The following is a 19416-nucleotide window of genomic DNA, read 5'->3' as shown; positions in this document are numbered from 1 at the left end:
AGATCTTTAGACCACCAGGGAAAAAACAGTTTAGACATAAATGTAAGATGCCTGTCTTACCCAAGATTCTTCTGGCTCTGCAGATTTCAGACATATTGTACTCAGGATGAGCCCTTCTAGCCACATATAGTTGGCTGATTTCTTGCTTCCAAAATGAAATACGAACAGGGAACTCTGAGATAAGCACACAGACACAAAGTCAAGACAGCCAAGTGAATGCATTTTTTTAAATGACTGCTTAAGGTAAAAGCAGAACTTCTAGGTTTAAAAATAGTTAACACATCACAGTTGCCATAAATATGATGCTGGGTGGGAACAGAGAAGCCATTAGCCTGATAGTGTCCTTCAAGGCTAGGCAGCAGATGGTTGGAAGAATCCTCTGGATTATCAAGTCTAGCTTTAGGGCTTTCTTTTCTCCTGAGATTCATTTAAGCCTTTTAAAAATATATTCACAGGTTGTTTGACAGTCGATGACAGAATATGCTTTAATGTGGACAAATATCTAGGTTAAGAGACAGGTCTTCTTGTTACATAAAACAGCTGGGCAGATATTTCACACACACACACACACACACACACACACACAGAACAATATTAACACCATGACACTCATGTAAATCCCGCAAATATGAAAAGAGGTTGTCTACCAAATTATTTTTGACTTATCAGTTTGTAGTCTGAAGGGAGCCCTTTTTATAACCTTTGCTATGAGACAGTGATGCAACACCCAATAGTCTTTGCTTTCCGCAGGGCAAAGACCAATTAACCATTACCAAGTATGAGGTGACCATTTTGCGAGCAACCAAGCTTAAAAAAAAGTGATTTTTTAAAAGTCAATGTGCAAGAATTCTCAAGGAAAATGTACAAGAACAATCCAAACATTTTAAAAAATGCATTTTCTTCTGAGAAGCAGGATGTAAATTAACTACCATTGCCTGGTAGACCGTTAGGAGTCATTTTTTCTCCCAAAGTCAGCAGTTTTCAATGTACTAGCCATGCAAAGGTTTTCAGTGGAGCTAAGCATGCTGGGACCGCAGGGAACCTTTTAAAAATATAATCTGACTCCACATGACCATTTTGAAGAATAACCAGAAAACATGCCTTAGACGCTGACAGACCAAATGAACAGAGCAGCGCACACTCAAGGTGCACAGTAGGGGAAATGTTTCTCACGCACTCCTACGTAAGTCACATAAATCAAATCCCATAATTTTGGGAAATGCCTCACAAAAATGATTAAAATAAAAATGATTTTCAAATACAACTAAATTATGTCAATCTTAAATTTGTTCATTGATTTCCCTGCCCCCCTCAGTAGAAGGTGAATATATCCAAGTTGTTTACTTATCAAATGTTTGTTAAAACAAGCCAGCAAAAAGTCTACCTGCTACAGTTCTTTACACTCCAAGTATTTACTGGCAAGTCAGTGCACTATAGTGAAACTTGCAGAACTACGGCTGCATCTGCACTATAAATTTAAGCAGACCCGGCCCACCCATGAGGCAAGCTGAAGCAGCTGCCTCAGGCACTGAAAGCCTCTGAGGCGATGCCCCCATGGGCGCCACCTCTGCCATTGGTGGAGGAGTGGCACTAGCACAACCACTGACTTCAAGTGAAATCTCACCGAAATCTCACAAGGTCTCATAGAGTGTGTGAGAGATCTCAAGAGAAATCAGTACCGATGACAACGTCACTTCTCTGCTGGTAGCAGGCAGCGGGGCAGGCAGCAAAGTGCAGGGTGCCAGTGGCAGGGCAGGGCAGTACTTCTCGTCTTGCCTCAAGTAGCAAAATGGGATGAGCTGGCCCTACATTTAAAGCAGTATCATATCACTTTAAACAGACATAGGCTCACCCCAAGGAATCTGGCAACTGTGGTTTGTCAAGGGTGCTGAGAGTTTTTAAGAGACCTCCTATTCCCCTCAAAATGGCTTAACTATCAATCCCTTTTCTTCCGATGGAACTCTGTGAGCTGTAGCTCTATGAGGGGAATAGCAGTATCCTAACAACTCACAGCATCCTTAACTAATTATAGTTCATGAGGTTCTTTGGGAGAAGCCGCAACTGTTACATTACCTACCTATCTGTTTCCAGGCCCAATCTAAGGTGCTGATGTTATTAACCTTTAAAGCCATAAACCATAATTTAACATTACAAGGATGAGCTACCGTAAGTCATAGGCTTCACTATTTCTCCCCTCCTCCTCTGGCACTACATGTTCGCTTATGTTTTAGATTAATCACAGCTTGTTGTAAAGTTTGCACCTTGATAAACTTAACTATAGTTTTTTAAAACCAACTAACTGCAAACCATGGGTTATGAAGCTGACTTCCTTCAGAAAACATAGGCAAAACTAACCACAGTTTAGGGTTTAGATATAACACTGAACTGAGGCTAATGTAAGGCACAAGCAGATGCTTCCAATGCCTTGTGAAGGAAGGAGCATGGAAGTCCAAGGCTTGCTGCAGGTAAACCACAAAATGCTAAGCCATGGTTTAGCATTATGTTCAAATGTGTATATTTTTACAAACAAGAGAAATGCTTTATTGAGAGAGATGGACAGTGCCCTGTCATTTTGGCCCAGAATTCTGTTAAATAATATTCCATTTCATGCCACTGTGTGTGGAGGGGGTGGGGAGAAGACATATGGAAGGAATCTGGAAAATCCAGGTGTAAGCCCCCCCACACACACACACATTGTTGATGGGTCATGTCATTTCACAGACAATAGCAATAATAGTGATGATGTTCTAGCTTCCTATTTTGGACCTTTTGCATTTTCCCAGCATGTTCTACCAGGGGCATGAGCCTGCTGGGTGACCTTCCTCAGAAGAAATTGACAAGGACAGATCCCACAATTATTAACCTTTCCACTTGTTTCCATAGTTTATTGTGACAAGACAATGCAATAAGCTTGAAGGTAATCAAAAAGCAATTTTGTAGTAGTGAGCTCAAAATGACAAACCTTCCCTTTTCTAAATAAATCACCATTATTCCCACATGGCTCATGCTTGACAAGTTTGTTTCCTTAGTAACAGAGTACTTAAACAGGGGCTAGGTACATCTGCATTATCTCTTTAACCGTAGATGCGAAAAGGAGGCAATTGGTCAATCTCTCTCCCTCCCTCCCTCTCTCTCTTTCTCTTTTCTTGGAACTGTAACGAATGAATCTGTCAGCCTTGCAAGACAATGGGATGGTTTTTAGCAAGACAAGTGCAACAGTCCCCAGATAGCCACTTGAGTGTTGAACAGTATTCATGTACTCCAAGGGCTTCTGCAAGAACACTGGCTAAACGGAGTTTAATACTCTCCAGTGTTTGCTCAATAGCTTGGCTGATGCTAAGGTCAGCTGCCTTATAAATTATGGAACAGATTAAGGCAGTTGGGGCTTACAGGAGGAAACTATGAGGCTATGCAGTAGGCAAAATGAAACACGGGGCATGTCTTGTTCAGATTCAGTGCGGAAAGGTAGGTATGTGTCTGCGGTGCTGATTTTGAACCTTCAACTACATCACTGAAAGCGTGGATTTACTTTCACTGTCATAGTACAGAGCATCGCCTCTTGTCGATACTACATGATCATTTTGGATGGTACTTGAGACATAGTGCTTGACCATATCAATAGCTCGTATGCTATAGCATACCCTCGAAGTTGTCAAACAACATTATAAAACAAAAGCTTTTGCAGATGGTATTGTCTTAACCATGGAACAACCTTTAGAAGGTATACTAGAATTATTAAAGGAGATAAATGAATTTGGAAAATTGGCAGGTTTTAAAATAAATAAAGATAAAAGCAAAATGTTACTTAAAAACATAGATAACCGTTAAAATGAAATTAGGGGACATTAGTGGCTGGAAAATAGAGAAAAGGGTGATTTAGGAGTGTGGGTATCAACAAACAATCATAACATCTATAAATATAACTATGTGAAAATGTGGGGAGGGGAATAAAGATATTTAGATATATAATAATAATATTATAATAATTTATTATTTATACCCCGCCCATCTAGCTGGAGTCCCCACTCTTCCATGGGAGTTTTTTTGCGGGGATGCCTAGCCCTTGCACTCACCCTCAAAGCCCTGGCAGCCTGGACTGTGTCATCTTTTAATCAGACGACACGGAGTGTGCCTCCATTCCCTTTGCAGCAGACCGGAACTGCCAGAAGGCCCTTGGCACTGGACCTCAGTGTCCAGGCAGAACGATTGGGGTGGAGACGCTCCTTCAGGTATACTGGATCAAGGCCGTTTAGGGCTTTAGAGGTCAGCACCAACACTTTGAATTAATAATAATAATAATAATTTATTATTTATACCCCGCCCATCTGGCTGGGCCTCCCCAGCCACTCTGGGCGGCTTCCATAAAAACCAAAAATACAGTAAAATATCACATGTTAAAAACTTCCCTGAACAGGGCTGCCTTAAGATGTCTTCTGAATGTCAGGTAGTTGTTTATCGCTTTGACATCTGCTGGGAGGGCGTTCCACAGGGCGGGCGCCACTACCGAGAAGGCCCTCTGCCTGGTTCCCTGTAGCTTTGCTTCTCGCAATGAGGGAACCGCCAGAAGGCCCTCGGCGCTGGACCTCAGCGTCCGGGCAGAATGATGGGGGTGGAGACGCTCCTTCAGGTATACTGGACCGAGGCCGTTTAGGGCTTTAAAGGTCAGCACCAACACTTTGAATTGTGCTCGGAAACGTACTGGGAGCCAATGTAGGTCTTTCAAGACCGGTGTTATATGGTCTCGGCGGCCGCCCCCAGTCACCAGTCTAGCTGCCGCATTCTGGATTAGTTGTAGTTTCCGAGTCACCTTCAAAGGTAGCCCCACGTAGAGTGCATTGCAGTAGTCCAAGCGGGAGATAATCAGAGCATGCACCACTCTGGCGAGACAGTCCACAGGCAGATAGGGTCTCAGCCTACGTACCAGATGGAGCTGGTAAACAGCTGCCCTGGACACAGATTTGACCTGTGCCTCCATGGACAGCTGTGAGTCCAAAATGACTCCCAGGCTGCGCACCTGGTCCTTCAGGGGCACAGTTACCCCATTCAGGACCAGGGAATCCTCCACACCTGCCCGCCTCCTGTCCCCCAAAAACAGTACTTCTGTCTTGTCAGGATTCAACCTCAATCTGTTAACCGCCATCCATCCTCCAAACGCTTCCAGACACTCACACAGGACCTTCACCGCCCTCACTGGTTCTGATTTAAAAGAGAGGTAGAGCTGGGTATCATCCGCATACTGATGAACACCCAGCCCAAACCTCCTGATGATCTCTCCCAGCGGCTGCATGTAAATGTTGAAAAGCATGGGGGAGAGGACAGAACCCTGAGGCACCCCACAAGTGAGAGCCCAGGGGTCTGAACACTCATCCCCCACCACCACTTTCTGAACACGGCCCAGGAGGAAGGAGCAGAACCACTGTATGACAGTGCCTCCAGCTCCCAGCCCCTGAAGACGGTCCAGAAGGATGTTATGGTCGATGGTATCAAACGCCGCTGAGAGATCCAGCAGAACTAGGAAACAGCTCTCACCTTTGTCCCTAGCCCGCCGGAGATCATCAACCAGTGCGACCAAGGCAGTTTCAGTCCCATGATGAGGCCTGAATCCCGACTGGAAGGGATCCAAATGGTCCGCTTCTTCCAGGCGTGCCTGGAGTTGTTCGGCAACCGCTCGCTCAATCACCTTGCCCAAGAATGGAAGATTTGAGACTGGGCGATAGTTGGCCATCGTGGCCGCATCTAAAGATGGTTTTTTAAGAAGCGGTTTAACAACCGCCTCTTTCAGCGGGTCTGGGAAGGCTCCCTCACGGAGGGAAGCATTCACCACCCCACGAAGCCCATCGCCCAGTCCTTCCCGGCTAGCTTTTATAAGCCAGGATGGGCAAGGATCCAGGAGACAGATGGTTGGTTTCACTCGTCCAAGCAGCCTGTCCACATCCTCGGAGGTAACAGATTGGAATTGATCCCACTCAACTTGACTAGATAGAACTCTAGCACTCTCCCGCCCCGGCCCTGCTCCCACGGTGGAGTCTACTTCTTCCCGAATCTGAGCGATTTTATCTGCAAAAAACTTTGCAAAATCATTGCAGGAGAACATGTGGCCCGTACTGGGCCCCGATGTTGCAGGTGGTTCTGCTAAATTGTGAACCACCTGAAAAAGTCTCCTGCTGCTGTTTTCTGCAGATGCAATAGAGGCGGCGAAGAAATTCTTCTTCGCCGTCGCTATCGCCACTTGGTAGGCTCGACGTTGAGCTCTAACCTGTGCTTGGAAACATACTGGGAGCCAGTGTAAGTCTTTCAAGACCGGTGTTATGTGGTCTTGATGGCTGCTCCCAGTCACCAGTCTAGCTGCCGCATTCTGAATTAGTTGTAGTTTCTGGGTCACCTTCAAAGGTAGCCCCACATAGAGTGCATTGCAGTAGTCCAAGCGAGAGATAACCAGAGCATGCACCTCTCTGGCGAGACAGTCTGCGGGCAGGTAGGGTCTCAGCCTGCGTACGAGATGGAGCTGATAAACAGCTGCCCTGGACACAGAATTGACCTGTGCCTCCATGGACAGCTGTGAGTCTCGAATGACTCCCAGGCTGCACACCTGGTCCTTCAGGGGCACAGTTACCCCATTCAGGACCAGGGAGTCCTCCACACCTGCCCACATCCTGTCCCCCCGAAACAGTACTTCTGTCTTATCAGGATGGGGCAGAATGCAATTATCATTAATGGAGAGAATCTCAGTGATAAAAATGAATATTCTCCCAAAAATGCTATTTTTATTCCAAACAATCCCTATCGTTAATGATACACAATGCCTAAAAGATTGGAGAAAAGACCAGTCTAAGTTTATCTGGAGGGGAAAGAAACCTAAGATAAAACATAGGATTCTTATTGATATAAAAGACAGAGGAGATTTTGCACTCCCAGATTTGGAATTGCACTGTATTTTGAAGCTGCCTGCCTGTGTTGGATAAAAGACTGGATATTGCTAGAAAACACACAGTTGCTCGATTTGGAGGGTCATGATGCCAAACACAGCTGGCATGCCTGTATTTGGTATGGCAAAGTGGGAATACATAAAAGCTTCGCCAACCATGTTATTAGAAAAAACTTAATTAGGGTGTGGGAAAATACAAAATTTTATAAGAAAACAAAACACCATGGTGGTTATCCCCAATAGAAGCTGAGACAAGGAAAAATAGTAATATGAGTGATAACTGGGGTACCTATCATGATTTGTTAGACTTTTCAGAAGGAGAACCAGAAATTGGGGGGGGGGGAGATTAAAAAACATGGCTAAACTATCATCAAATCAAATCAAAATTTAAGGTAGATAAGAAATTGAGATTTGGAGAAAAACCATAATAATTCAAAAAAGAAATATTAAGATATGGAGTTAAAATTTATCTAAAATGTATAGGATTGGGAAACTAAAGAAGAACTCATGAAATCATCTATGATCAAATGGGCACAAGATGTGGATCATAATATTGATCTGAACCTGTGGAAGCATTTGTGGAAAATAAATTTAAAATTCACTGCTAGTTATGTGTTAAAAGAGAACCATTTAAAAATGATCCACAGGTGGTACTTGATGCCAAGTAAACAAGCTAAAATGTTTAGAACTAAAAGTGATCCATGCTGGAAATGTAAAGAAACAATTGGTACATTTGATCACTCATGGTGGTCTTGCAGAATAATCAAAGTACTCTGGGAGAAGGTCTATAACCAGCTTAAGAAAATGTTTAAAAGAACATTTCCTAAAAACGAAGAAGCTTTCCTTATGGGAATAATAACAAATTGGTTCCGCTTCCAAGTGGGACCGGGTTACACTCAGACCACCAGGTCCCACCCCCACCTCAATGTGATGTGGGATGGAATCACTGTAAAAACAATGTGCGGTATCAAAGAGTATAGCCCTTGCCTTTTCAGAAAGGAATGGTGAGTTCTGTAAAGTGTAAAGTGAATACCAACAAAATAAATGCTGGACATGAATTTGCAGACTAAACTGCATAGGGCACAGTTGGCCTTTGTTGTAACTTTGTGGGTTATATTTAAAAAGACAAGTTATGGTATGTTTGCTTAAGAAAATATCATGCTTCTTTCATACCTAGGGATGCTCTCAGTTATTCCATTTCAGGCATGTCCTGTCTTCTCCCACTGATTAGATCTTGTGCCTAGATATGAGAGTCAGTACTTGCTGAATGGTCAGTTCCGAACAAGTGGCTTCCCCCTGTAGTCCCTGCAGTCTCCAGTGTCCCCTGAAAAACCTGCTCTAGACGATTGGGGTAACCTCTAGAGGATTGGGCTGCCTGTAGGAGGAAAGAAGGATCAGATCTCCTCTCCTCCCGGTGGGAGTCCAGCTAAACTTTTACAATGTTATGGCGCTATTGCAAATAACTGGATGAAAAGATTAACAAAATGCTGCTTGCAGAAGAAAAGATAGAGGTTTCTGGCAGGAAAAGTGCTGACTCAGTAAACCATGCATGTCTGCCAGAGTCTAACTCAACTTGGTATTATTGTTTTTATGGGCTAAATTCCTGTTGGAGACCCGAAGAGGGTCTAAGCCAGAACTCACTGATCTGGGGAGCAATTTCTATGCTTCCAACAACCCTGGAGAGTTATTTGCAAGCTTGGGTGAAAGTGTAAAGTGCTTGGTTCCAAACATCCCTTGAGATGTCTGCAAAACTAGTTTAGCAAAGAACGCTCTGATTTTTCAACAGTAGCTAAGGAGGGGTTGCAGAGATGAGAAGAAGGTGGCTTAAATTCAAAGAAGACACCTGGGCTACAGCTTGTGGTCATTGCTTTGCCATGAGGCTCTGGTTCGGACAATACACTAAGGGTTAGAATCATAGAACTGTAGAGCTGGAAGAGTCACCTAGTCCAATGCAGGAATCACAGCTATCCAGCTAAGTTCTACTCAGACAAGGTCTATTGGAATTAATAATGCTAAATTAGTTATGCTTATTAACTCCAGTGGGTCTACTCTGAGCATTGGATACAACCCATGGTCAGACCTTGGCTTGGGGCAATGTGACAGTAAAAAGCACCATCGAGGATCCAAGTAGCTATACAGCATACATAGTTTGACTTACCATATCATGTGAACCAGCCCACTGACAGCACAGTGGCAACTGCGGTGTCGCCCCCATCCCCCTGCCACTGTGGATCATACCCCCTACATCCTAGGTGTGCCTTACACAGCCTGAAAGAAGTGAGGCATATTATACTGTCTCTTTGACCCAGTGGGAAGCTCCCCTCCTATTCAGACCAGGTCTCTCCATGGATTTAAGTTTGGTAACAAGTTGCAATTGCTCTGAATAGAGACATTGGATTCTTATCTCATTATACATGATAAAGCTATTGTTAGCCATCTCACCCCTTGCTTTTTCCTGTAAGACCAATTGCAGTCGTTAACAGTCGTCAACAGGTTTAGCACACCTATCAGCCATCACCCATTCCCACCACCCTTCTGAGTAATACCCCTCCCCACCCTCTCACTATATATAAGGGTCTGGTGACTTCTGTTTCAGTGTATCTGAAGAAGTGTGCATGCACACGAAAGCTCATATCAATAACAAACTTAGTTGGTCTCTGAGGTGCTACTGGAAGGATTTTTTTATTTTGTTTTGACTACGGCAGACCAACACGGCTACCTACCTGTAACTAGAGTCAGAGGGCTAGGGAATAAGCAAGTAGGACCCAGGTTGGGGTGGCTAGCTGTGCATACTTGCTTCAATATCCCTACTTGGGGATTTTAACTTTTTCTAATGCTCTGCAAAATACCTTTGAGTGTTGTGGGACAGTTGGTCATCATCATTGCCTGAACGCTGAGTATAAAGAGGTCAAATCAGCTTGAGGAATCTGAGTCTGAATTAGAAATACAGCTTATACACATGTCTTAATCACATGCCCTCTTCGTTTATCCTCTATCAATGCCATCTGATTAACTTGCATTGTTCATATTCATCCATGGCCATAATATGACCCTAGTTAGTGTTCACATCTGACTGTTTTATTATTTTGATCCATAATTTCTTTTTCACATCATGCAATAATACTCTCCAGGCAGCTCATTTGAAAGTGATTACTGTACTCTGTGGGCTATAAAACCCACCTGGCCTTATTACACAACCGAAGGTATACTGGGTTAGCAATTGCCCATAAATGCAATGCCTATTGTGTCTAAACGCTTAATTATATTTTCCGTTTTAATTCTGCAGCTCAGGTAGCATGGGCAAACCATTCTCCCCAGGAACATACTTTGGATTTTCTCTCTCCCCCTCCCGCCTTTTTTATGGCAAGTGCTTCTTTCTAGTTTGTCAGCCAACTTGTTCATTGGCTTGTCTGAAGATAGGAAAATGTTAGATGCCACATGATCCAGAGTAGGGGATCCAGACCTCATTGAGGGGCAGTATTTCAATATGAGTAGGAAAGTGAGAGCACCCCTAAACATTTTTTTTTAGAAAAAAGCACTGTTTATACCAGCTAATTGCTAGTATTGAATTTTAGTGTATCTTTACTCCATAGCACATGAAAACTAGCAATGCAGGCAAGATGACAGCCCTGGAACACATCTGGAAGGAAAGTTGCAAACTCTTATTTCCAAAGACCCTCTTTTATTTTCCCCTTCCACATCATGAAGCTCCTCCCTTTTACATACATTCTTGTGAAATTCAAAATCCTATTTAAGATCAATTTTTTCCATGGGTTCAGAAGCATATTGGGTTCCAATGGTTTCTCATAGTCCCTAACTCCACCACTCTCAAGGACACTGGGTATTGGGGTTCGTAGAATCTGATTTAGAAGGAGAGAGCTTACTGTTTTCAGGCATAGAAACTCAAGCCCGCTTTTGGCGTCCAGATCTAAATCCATCTGTCCAACCATAGACTGTTCTATAGGGAGCTGGGACTTATTAATATTCTCTTAGAACCTACCCAGAGTAGCTGGGGTACAATTAAGAAATGATTATTCTATTACATTCTCTATTTTATAGAGATATCATATTGCAATGCTATGCTCACCCACTTTATTTCCTCTCTCAGACTAGATTCTTTCATATCTTAAGGTATGAATGTATTAAGTTAAAGGTGCCCATGATTCCTACCTATGCCCATATGCTGTTCTGCATTAACTATTGGAATAATTAGTCAATATAAACTTTCATTCTCATAATAAACTTTTGGAGCAAGTGTATGAGAATTGTTCGTGTATAAGATAAGGGACACAGTGAGAACTAGTATCCCCAAGGGAAATATCTCACCGCTCAGGGTAGTGTGTTCAAAGTATACATATGCAATAATTGATTGTGACCCATTGGTTACAATGTCCCACTGATTTAATTGGAATTCAGCCTGGCATTCTCTGGAGTGCAATAATAGAGTTGGTTTATCAAACAACCGGCCAGAATGAAAGCACTATCCTCCTACCTGGCCCTTTCCAAGGTACTGCTAGTGGACAGAGAGGAGAATGAAGGGTTAACAAATCTATACTTTGTTTGCTTTGGTCCATTTGTGTCCATTTGTCATCCTAGTGTCAGCTTATACTCGGGTGTCTGTTTTCGAGCAAATGTAATTACAAAAGGAAAATAGGCTTGCCCATGTGAAGAATGACACAACAAAGAAACGAATTAAGTTCCAGTAATTGTACTACATGATGATTTCAATGTGTTCATTCAGAGGCTAAATACCATAACCATAAAGATTTTTTTCCCCTCTTCCCATGGCCATCAAGGATGATTTCTTCTTTAATACCACTGTTGTCTCTCTACCAAACAGTTCCTTGGCACATGGACATTGCTTATTTATCTATACATCACCTTGCACCTCGTCAACACACCATCAATATTCATCAGACTGATCCCAGGCTGCTCTGCTTCTCTTTGTTTGCAGATCTTCCTTGGGACAGAGATCCTATAATCTATATCTCCTCCGGTAGCTTTCCCACCATTGCCTGCATAATTGAAAAGTCAATAACATACAATTTAGAAACCCATTTCGCTTAATCTACTAGAGGTTTGTGCTGGCAGATTGTGAATGTCACACTAATGGTGAGAAAAGGATTTTGCATAATTGTGAGCTCCAAAGCAAACAACATATTCCAAGCTTCCAAGACCTCATATGTGGCTTTTTATGGTGCTTAAAACATCTCTAGTATAACCCACTGTTGCTAATTTCTTTCAAGACTCCTTATACAACTGAGCATCACCTTAACGGTTAGTCGTAACTAAGCTATAGCTTTTCTGCTACATAGGAGAGTGGTACTATGATGAATGATACTAACATACCCTTGGTGTTACGAAAAGAGCACCTCTTTATACTCAGCCAAAAAAGATTTAAATTTCCTCTGGTGATACACTGCCTCACCAGATCCATTCAGATGAATCTTAAGACTTTCTTGTTTGGACAGGCCTTTGCAACATTAATTTCCCTTCTAATCTGGTATTTATTGTGTCTTTTATGGAAGCCTTTGTTGGTTTTGATTTTATATGCTGTATTCAGCCTTGTTATTTATTTATTTTATGACAGTGTGGCTTCTAAAACCATTTAAAAATAATAATAAAATGGAAGAATTGTTATTTCCATTTTTACCATTTTGTGAAAGCAAAAATTCAATACCTTGCAAGCGTTTTCACAGCCAACCATTTTCACTGTTCATGCCTCTTCCACACCAAAGATGGGTCTGTTGCACACAACATCTGGAGGACCTTCCTTAAGACAATTCATGGCCTGAACCTGCTATAGTCAATGAAATTTCCTCCAGTGATTTTCTCCACTTCTCCATCTGCTAAAGCTACAAAGATTATCTTGTGTGAATGGAGTGGACTCTGCCGTTCATTTGTAACCGGGCTCCTGCAATCCTGGTGGATCACATCCTATGAATGAAATTCATTATGACTGTGTCAGTTCCAGAGTTGTCCCACGGAAATAGCATGCGCTTTGCCTTTATGAGCCGCCTTCTCCTTAACAAGAGAAAATAATTTCATTCCCCTCCCCACCCCACCCCCAGTGGAGTGCTTCTTTTCATATGCATTATTTAATGTGTATTTGACCAATTCGTAATGCCCTGGTCATATCTCAGGTCAGCACTAAGAGAAGCATTAATGTTCACGCAGTAGCTGCTTCTCTATCCCCAAAAGCTCTGGGTACTTACATTTTATAGCCCAATTAATTATTTTAGTTTAGAACAACTCCAATATTGTCCACGATGCTCCCCCAGAAGAAAAAGACAAATAAAATTCCCAATTACCCAGGATAGTATAGCACCTCTGACTATATATCATTATGAAGCCTTTAATACAAATGCTAGATTTTCATTAGCTAAAAGCCTATTTGTCCTTAATGAGCTGTTAAAGACCAAGGGCAACATTCTCTTTTGACTTGCACCAGCATCCTCTCATTATCCAAGGGCCTGCAAGATTAGAGGAGAGCAAGAAATGAGAGCAGCCCCAGCCCTTAAAGTTAGCACTTGTGAAGAAGTAGAATTTCCAGGTCCAGACCTTATGGCCCTGTGCTCCTGGAAAACATAAATGCTCTTGAGGGATGCACACCTGAGCAGCATAGAAAATGCTGAACATGGCATTACAGTATAGCATCATTGTTAGTACATGTATTGGCTTACACACATTGTGGGGATTAGTACCAGTGACATCATAGTACTGCCGTTCATCATTAAGTTAAACCATTTTCTTGTGAACACAAGGGACTGTCTTATACTTGATCAGGCAGGTCATTTATCCATCCAGTTTCGTTTAACCATTTCTACTTTTCTTTAACCATTCCGCATCAATTAATGCAGAAATAAATTGCACTGAAAATCATCAAAGGGGATAGAAAAAAATCAGTAGGGCATGCTTTATTGTAAATTTACTTTTACAGTTGCCAAGGGATGTTTGAAAGTGCCCTTTCTATTATTCTACTGCTGGATAGCTCAGTTGGTTAGAGTCTGGTGTTGGTAGCACCAAGGTCGCAGGTTCGATCCTCGTATGGGACAGCTGCTTATTCCTGCATTGCAGGGGGTTGGACTAGATGATCCTCAGGATCCCTTCCATCTCTATGATTCTACAGTGGTACCTCGGGTAACATACGCTTCAGGTTACATACGCTTCAGGTTACAGACTCTGCTAACCCAGAAATAGTGCTTCAGGTTAAGAAATTTGCTTCAGCATAAGAACAGAAATCGGGCTCCGGTGGCGCGGCAGCAGCAGGAGGCCCCATTAGCTAAAGTGGAGCTTCGGGTTAAGAACAGTTTCAGGTTAAGAACGGACCTCCGGAACAAATTAAGTACTTAACCCGAGGTACCACTGTACCTCTCTAGCGGTCTGCACTCTGCAGCCTTTCCAGGTGCTCAGGTCTCTCTCTCTCTCTCTCTCTCTCTGTGTGTGTGTGTGTGTGTGTTAGTTTTAAATAAACAAATAGAGAAGCGTTTTATTGAATGGTAAAATGAAGTATTACCCTTAAAAGCAAAACCAATGACTGCACTGATCTTGGGTGCTGAGTAGCTACCCTCCTTGGCTTTCCACACTTCATTTAAAACCATCCTGAGGTAACTCGTTCCATGGGTTCCCTGCCCCCCACAACGCAGAAGTACAGCCAGCTAAGGAGGCTGTCAAGCATCAAGGAAATGTTAAATGGGAAGAAGAACACACACATACCATACTGAGTCACACAATGGGTTCATCTAGCTCAGTTTTATCTACACTGATGCAGGTGGCGCTGAGCCTCTTGGGCTTGCCGTTGACAATTCAAATCCCCACAACGGGGTGAGCTCCCATTGCTCTGTCCCAGCTCCTGGCAACGTAGCAGTTCGAAAGCACGCCAGTGCAAGTAGATAAATAGGTACCGCTGCAGCAGGAAGGTGAATGGCATTGCCATGCGCTCTGGTTTCCGTCACGGCGTTCCGTTGCGTCTGAAGTGGTTTAGTCATGCTGGCCACTTGACACAGAAAGCTGTCTGTGGACAAACGCTGGCTCCCTTGGCCTGAAAGCGAGATGAGCGCCGCAACCCCGTAGTCACCTTTGACTGGACTTAACCATCCAGGGGTCCTTTACCTTTTTGCCTTTGCACTTTTCTAGTTTTCAGGCAGGGGACATTCCCAGCCCTACCTAGAAATGGCAGAGATTGCACCTGGGACCTGCTGCATAGAAGTAAGATGCTTTAACATTGAGCTGTAGCTATGCATGAGCAGCTGCTAAGGTGATGCCTGCCAGGTGTGGAATTTGTCTTCCATTGGCCCCAGCCAGCATAAGAAAGAACTGCGGGATTTGTAGTCTACAGCATGTGGAGTGTACCAGGTGTGCTACCTCTGGTTTGTAGATATATATTTTCTTGGTTTATCATTCCAAAAGCAATGCAGTAATATTAATCATACAGGAAACCCTTTGTAGAAGAAAGATGCAGATGGGAAATTAAGAAAGAGTGCCTGTGCCCTATCTTTATTCACATCTCCCACATCACTTACAACAGCCAATCTAAGTGGCATCTGCTTTCCCTATTATCATTCCTGTTTGCCATCCTGACATGAAAAATAACAGAGAACGATACAAGTACATGCAAGGTCAGACACACAAGTTATATTTTAGAAAATGTACCAGTAACCTTCCCTGCACAGTAATTAGCTTTTTGTAACCTTTAATATTAGACAAAAATGCACATGGCTGAAAGGAAGGCTAATCAAAGGTGCAGGATTGAAAGCAAAGAGAATGAAGGCAGGCAGGTGAGTTTGTCTTACCACTCTTCAATCCTGACTCACACAGCAACAATTAATAATGATAATAAAACGTACCCACGTAGGGCTTGTCAAATAATTCCACCAGGGACTTAAGCTATCAGATCTTGTTAAAAGCAGCATTAAACACTCACCTTTTCCAACACTGACTTAGCCATGGAAGCCACGCAGTATGTATGGAACATGCAAGGCAATACAAATAAACCAAGATACTTGCAAGCAGCCAAATATGAATAAATGGAGAGAGGAACAAGTTTAGCAGTGGATTAGAAAGCAGTTCAAGGGATATCTATCAATATATCTAGGATCAAAAGGTTTCACTTTAAGAAAAGAGTTAAGGCGCTTAAAAATTCACTCATGCTCCAAAAAGCACGTAAATTGATTTTGAAAAACTAAGCAAAAAGGCATGCGCTGCCTGAACACATGAAACACATTTACTTCTCACTAGGTATTAGGGAGCAACTCCACTCAGTTTGCATTTTAAGGTGAACCTATGTAATTCGTACTTTCTGAAACAATGCATAAACTAAAATACAGCCATTCTTCAAGATTCACACTTCTCTAAATCTTCCACTGCAGTTTATCAGGCAAATAATATGTAGAAAAATCCACATACTAAAGTTTGCAAAAATGCATATATTAATGAAAACAACATACAAAAAATAGCACCCTTGTGCTACTACGGGTCATGTGGCAACCAACATGCGGTTTCAGCACAACAGAAGACTTGTCACCCTTGGAAAATGAGAGAAGGCATAAAGGTGGACCCATGTGTACAGTGTTACCATAATAGCATTATTATTAATAATAATAATAATAATAATAATAATAATAATAATAATAAATTATATATAAACCTATACCCGCAGGTGTCAGGCCAGTTATAGCTGCCCAGAAGGTATTAACTGTTGGACATGCCTTCCAGAAGAGCCAGCAGGTTCCTAGAGCCCCACAAAAAACCCCAATGCTTTTAATTCAAATAGTGCAGACTGCTGTAAGAACACAACACTCCTAGGTTTACAGAGATGTGATTTGAAAACCATGGAACTAGCCCAGCATTGGGGGGGGGGGTGCACCAGTCTCACATCCATATTTTGATATAGCTCACTTTGAAAAAATGCAGACAGGATGGCAGGGAACTATAATTTCTTTGTGAAAGCTCCTAAATCTTCATGGCTTGCTGTTAGAGGGCTGACATTTACTGTTTTGGAAGTGCTTGCTGTTTCCATGGCATTATAGATGCTGTAGGGCACTGCAAGAGCTATGTATCCCACATACATATACAAGGGAGCTGGAGGCAATCCTTTGTTGAAATCTGGGCATTTTCTGGGACCCAGCAGAGTAAAACTCAGGCTTTCTCTGTCGACTGCATCCCAAGGTCTGTTTTACCTTGCTTGTTTCTCCTTTGATTCCCCTTGCCACACTGGACAATTTTAATCAATGCCAAACATTGCACAGAAGGCTGCTAAGTGAATATTGTCTCCCTGCTCCCCCTCCACAACCAGCATGCATTGACTACAAGCAGTTTGGTGTGCCTTAGTAATCTACTGTGAACCCATAAATAAGTCTTTTAAGTATTCTGTAACCAAATAATCCAAATCGACTGTACCAGGGTTTGCTATCAATGTACACAAAAGAAAGGTTTACCTACTTCAGTTTGTTATAATCTAACACATTCTGTTCCCAAGATTCAGGTTTTGAATTTATTGGTGTTATTCTTGCTGTCTGAGAAATGGAGTATCAGAGGAGAACATACAAACTGTTGGCAAGACCAAAAAGCACAAAACAAGAGCCACAAGAATGAGGGAGCTGTGTCTGACAAGCCTGGATTTACAGAAGCCATCCCAGTTTCTGATTTGAACCTGGAATGACCCACTTTTCCTTAGGACGTTCCTATTTTCATCAGAGAAATGTTGGAGGGTGTGGACTTATGCAACCCTTAGGCCAAAAAGATAAGTAACTATACAACCTTTAGAAGACAGCTGGAGGCAGTCCTATATGGGGAGGTTTTTTAATGTTTAATGTTTCATTATGTTTTTATATATGTTGGAAGCCATCCAGAGGGCTGGAACAACCCAGTCAGATGGGTGGGGTATATTATTATTATTATTATTATTATTATTATTATTATTATTATTATTATTATAGGACATCCCTGTTTCCATCAGAGAAATGTTGGAGGGCATGTTTTCAATAGGATCCCATGACACTCCATCACTGCATTCCTCATGCCCAATGAAACTTGTAACCAGAAGACAGCTCCGTGTTGTTCCTCCAAGCACAAAAATACAGCACATGCTACTCTGGGGGAAAGCGATCTTTTTGAAAATGAAGTGCAAGCTGGGTGGACTCAGAACAAAAACTGTGCATTTAATGCATTAGAAACTGATCATTCAGAAAGCCCCCCCCCCCAATTTTCCACAAAGCAGCACACAGCAGCATGCCCAGCCAACAAGCTCTCCCAAGAACGCAGCATTTTCGATTTTCCATTATGACTTGTGACATCGCTAAATTTTCAGGACAGTCAGATGGTGCCTCTCCTGAGAAGATGTCACTGTATCAAAAGGAAATGAGACTATTTAAATGCAAGGCTGTACACACACTGGTAAAATGTGAAAATGAAACTAAGTCAATGCATCTTCACAGGGAACACGGCATGACGTGCAAGAGGAATAAAAACAGTGTGACTGCATGTTACGCTGGACTTAAACAGCCCACCGTCTCGGAAGCCAAATGTGTGAGAGGCATAACATACACCTTGAAGGTAATTCATTTCTTCCAGCTAGATAGCTATTAGCTAAAATTAGCACGCAAAGAAGTATGCCAATGGATCATTTAGGATTTGAGAAGCGCAGAGATATTCAGCCTTAATGCAGGTAGAATGCTACGGATATTAATTTATGGATTATATGGATTCCATTATTTGAGGTAGAGACCCTGTAACCCTCTCTCTTGGCCTCCAACTTGATGCTTGAAATTGGCACCATCCAATGTTCAGGACATCCTATGCACGTCTGAGAACCTGCATACATATAATTATAAGAAGGAGCAATAGGGTGGTGGGGGAGGAGGCTCCTTTGCCTCAGAAACACATTTCCGCTGTCACTGAAAGATGTGGAGGAGTGGACCGGGAATTCGGGCAAGAGCAAAAGTAGAGCTATTAATGAGCCAACAGGGTTGACATGAGGGAAGATAACAAGTGGTATTGGAGTGCATGATAACCACCTCTCATGCGTCTGAGGGGCACCAGGGAAGAGCTGGTTTGTTTAAGAAGAATCTAATTAGGAGCAGTAAGATGGAAATGGAGGGGTATAATTAGCCATTTTGTTAAAGAGAGAGAGAGAACAAGAACAGCTTTGTATTTATCAAGTCGTGATATGGTTGCCAAGCAGAGGGTGTACTCTTTGTTGAGTTGCTTCAAGCTAAGTGAATAAAACCCTCCAGAGATGTCACATGTTAGGTTAATGGGATGTTTACAGTGGATCATGCTGCTTGGTCATTGACATGGGAGCCCAGAAAAATACAGAAGCGTTGGAATTTGTCAAAGTTTGGGTTCCTGCTTTTGGAAAAATACTGTTTGTTAAGGGAACTGTATCACTAATCATGCAAGTATTGTGCAAAGGTATCCTTAAAACCAAAGGGGTGCGGGTGGCGCTGTGGGTTAAAGCACAGAGTCTAGGACTTGCCAATCAGAAGGTCGGC

The 19416-nt window shown here is 42.5% G+C and overlaps 1 long non-coding RNA gene across 2 annotated transcripts; it reads left to right on the top strand.

Annotated features, from left to right (window-relative positions):
• Window positions 1-64: 64 nt before the first annotated feature.
• LOC310764991 lies at window positions 65-17644 on the top strand. 2 transcript variants are annotated; one of them, XR_014549397.1, is made up of 3 exons: window positions 65-212; window positions 15628-15702; window positions 17409-17644. It is a non-coding gene; the product is annotated as an uncharacterized lncRNA (long non-coding RNA). The 2 variants fall into 2 exon arrangements; XR_014549398.1 differs by having other exon boundaries at window positions 17403-17644.
• Window positions 17645-19416: the final 1772 nt, after the last annotated feature.

This window comes from Podarcis filfolensis, assembly GCF_964270895.1.
Source record: "Podarcis filfolensis genome assembly, chromosome: 6".
In the NCBI taxonomy this organism is placed as follows: domain Eukaryota; kingdom Metazoa; phylum Chordata; class Lepidosauria; order Squamata; family Lacertidae; genus Podarcis; species Podarcis filfolensis.
Note: the sequence above shows the minus strand (reverse complement) of the source record. Positions and strands in the feature narration are given on the sequence as shown.